This window comes from Octodon degus, unplaced genomic scaffold (genome assembly GCF_000260255.1).
Source record: "Octodon degus isolate 3935 unplaced genomic scaffold, OctDeg1.0 scaffold00003, whole genome shotgun sequence".
NCBI lineage: Eukaryota > Metazoa > Chordata > Mammalia > Rodentia > Octodontidae > Octodon > Octodon degus.
This window is the reverse complement of record NW_004524579.1, coordinates 29,506,492-29,509,632: the sequence shown is the minus strand read 5'-3', so window position 1 is coordinate 29,509,632 and position 3,141 is coordinate 29,506,492. Positions and strand designations below refer to the sequence as shown.

The window sequence follows — 3,141 nt, the reverse complement described above, 5'->3', positions numbered from 1 at the left end:
TAAGTGTATATTTATCTTTCAAGTTAAATTTACCTTTAAAGAGAATATAATGCCCTTTGCTATTACATCACTTTTACTTTAAGATCTTGTTTATATTAACATTAACATATTTATTGTTTCACGGCTGAGCATGAATGTACATGTCTGTAATTCCAACACTCAGGAGGCTGAGGCAGGAGGATCATTGCGAGTTCCAGGCCAGCCTGAGCTACAAAGTGAGCTCAAGGCCAACCTGAACTACATAATGAGAACCTGCCTCAAAAAGACAAAAAAGAGTCAAAAGAAGCCCAGCCCTGGTGCCTGGGCCATGCATAAAGTGGGACTGTGGCTAGGCGGTGGTGCTCGGTCATGGAGATCAGTGAGGATGGCTAGCTCCAGGGTGAACCTCCAGAAGCTGCTTGTGAACAAGGTGGCCCTCGTTAGGGCCTCAACAGATTGGATTGGTTTCACCATCTCCAGGCGTCTGGCCAAGACAGGGCCCATGTGATCAGCAGCAGCCAGAAGCAGCAGAACGTGGACCACGCAGTGGCCACACTGAAGGAGGAGGGGCTGAGCATGACAGGCACTGTGTGCCATGTGGGGAAGGCCAAGGAACGGAAGCAGCTGGTGGCTACAGCTGTGAAACTTCATGGAGGTATTGATATCTTGGTCTCCAACGCTGCTGTCAACCCCTTCTTTGGAAATCTGATAGATGTTACTGAGGATGTATGGAACAAGATTCTGGATATTAATGTGAAGGCCACAGTCCTTATGACAAAAGAAGTGGTGCCCAAGATGGAGAAACAAGGAGGCCACTCAGTAGCAATTGTGTCTTCCGTAGCAGCCTCCCCCCCCCTTTCTGGGCCTGAGTCCTTACAATGTTAGTAAAACAGCCTTATTGGGCCTTACCAAGAACCTAGCCATAGAGCTGGCTCCAAAGAACATTAGAGTGAACTACCTGGCACCTGGACTCATCAAGGCTAATTTCAGCAGTGTCATGTGCATGGGAAAGGCAAGAGAGGACAACATAAAAGAGTCCATGAGTATTAGAAGGCTCGGCAAGCCAGAGGAGCATGCGGGCATCCTATCTTTCATGTGCTCTGAAGACGCCAGCTACATCACAGGGGAGACAGTAGTGGTAGGGAGAGGAACCCCAACCGGCCTCTAAGAACAGGACGGACATCTCTGTTTATCATAATATCCCCCCCCAAAATCAGTTCTGCCCTGCAAGAAGGTCCAACCATGTCAGTCATGAAGTGGTCTGATGAGGGTTTTCACTGTTGCTGCATGAACTTACTCTTTGTGTAACTGAGTTACAATTTGATATAAATTTAAGTTCTTAGGTACAATTTTCAAATTTCTCTTTCCTTTTTTATTTATTATATTTTCAAATATAGAAGCATTTAGAAAATTCAAAGCTGCATACAAAGGTAAATTCAATTGTGTTTTCTGAATGGCATATTCCATTTCATTCTCTTATAGATAGCTATTAGTTTCTCATTTTTACTTCCTGTAAGTATGTATGCTCATTTCTTCTCCTCTATTTTGCAGAATGCAACAATATTATTGCTTTCTGCACTAGGCAGAATTGCTTAGAATTTGTTTCCCATCAGCTCATAGAGGAGCTCGTTCTAGCTTTCTTGTTAGGCTCTGCCCCAGTGGCAGCAAGCCTATGGCACATGCGCCGCAGCAGTAGTTTGTCACTAAAGGCTCTAAAGATGTTGCCATCACTGCATACTATGATGCTCTGATTGTATTCATCTCATTTATTTTTAAAAAAGAATAGAAAACATTTTTAAAAAACATTCGAAATTTTACAGAATTGCACTGAACAAAATAATAGGAATTTGACAGTTGTTATATTGCTTAATGTCATCTTCAAATTAGTTGTTTTGATTATCAGATATACATGTGCGAAATTGTTACAAAAAAGTTATAAGAAATTAAAAAGGAGAAGAAAAAAAATTAAGCATTAATTGTTCCTTTCAATAGAACAACAAATCAGCAGTATAATTATCCAAGCTATCCTTTCTCCTTTCTTTCTTGTACCCTTTTTCTGAAAGGTACAATAGATATTGTGAAAGGTTAAGAAACTGTTCAAAGGGAAGGAAAAACTGATATAAGGAAAATGATTACATTCATTTTTATCAACCTGTTCTCTCTCTCTCTCTCTCTCTCTCTCTCTCTCTCTCTCTCTCTCACACACACACACACAATGTATTTGGCATAGGGTCTCACTACACAGCTCCAACTTGTACTGATCTTCCTGTTTCAGCCTCCCCAGCACTGGGATTACAGGTGTGCACCACCATGCCCAGTCTCAGTGGGCTCAGAGAGCCTGGGGGTGAGGCTGGTGCAGCATGTGGTCTGGGTCCCTGCACTTGCCTAAGCAGGCACTTAGTCTGCTGAGCTATCTCACCAGCCCTTCAACCTGTTCTCTTGAGACACAGTGAAGTTATTACCGGTTCTTTGCTACTATAAGGAATTCCACGGTAAGCGCACACACAGTTGCTTCACAGCTGTAGTTATGGATGTTTTGTCTTATTTTTATTAAGCTACATTTACAGGGTCAATTTGAAGCAACTGGTTTTTCAGGATCAAAAAATGAATAACTACATAATCTTGTATGATAGTACCTAAGTGTAAAACAGTTTTTTTCCTTGATAATTGTACTATTCTGAATTTCTACAATCAAAATATGAGAGTGTCTATTTCCTTACAAGGAATTTTCCTCACAAGATATTTTGTTGATCTTTTGGAATTTGCAGTTTGCTGTATCTCATTTTGTCGTTCTAATTGTTCTTTCCTTACAAATCAGATTTAATTTTTCATAAGTTTAAAAGTTCATTTCTGGGCCCGGCAGATAGCTCAACAGACTAAAACATCTGCTTAAGCAGAGCACAGTGGCTGGGATCAATCCAGGGGAGCACTGAGACAGTGACTGAGACTGGGCATGGTGGCCTGCACCTGTAGTCCCAGTACTTGGGAGGCTGAAAACAGGAGCATCGCTGAGTTCCATCTACATAATGAGACCCTGCAGACCCTGCAGACCCTGTACTAAAATGCATTAAAGAAAACAGTTAATTGCCTTTCTCATTTTCTGTAAACATCTCTCTCTCTCTCTCTCTCTCTCTCTCTCTCTCTCTCTATATATATATATAT

The 3,141-nt window shown here is 41.6% G+C and overlaps 1 pseudogene; it reads left to right on the top strand.

Moving 5' to 3' along the window:
• The first annotated feature begins 307 nt into the window (after positions 1 to 307).
• Positions 308 to 1,147, top strand: LOC101572054 (annotated as a pseudogene).
• Positions 1,148 to 3,141: the final 1,994 nt, after the last annotated feature.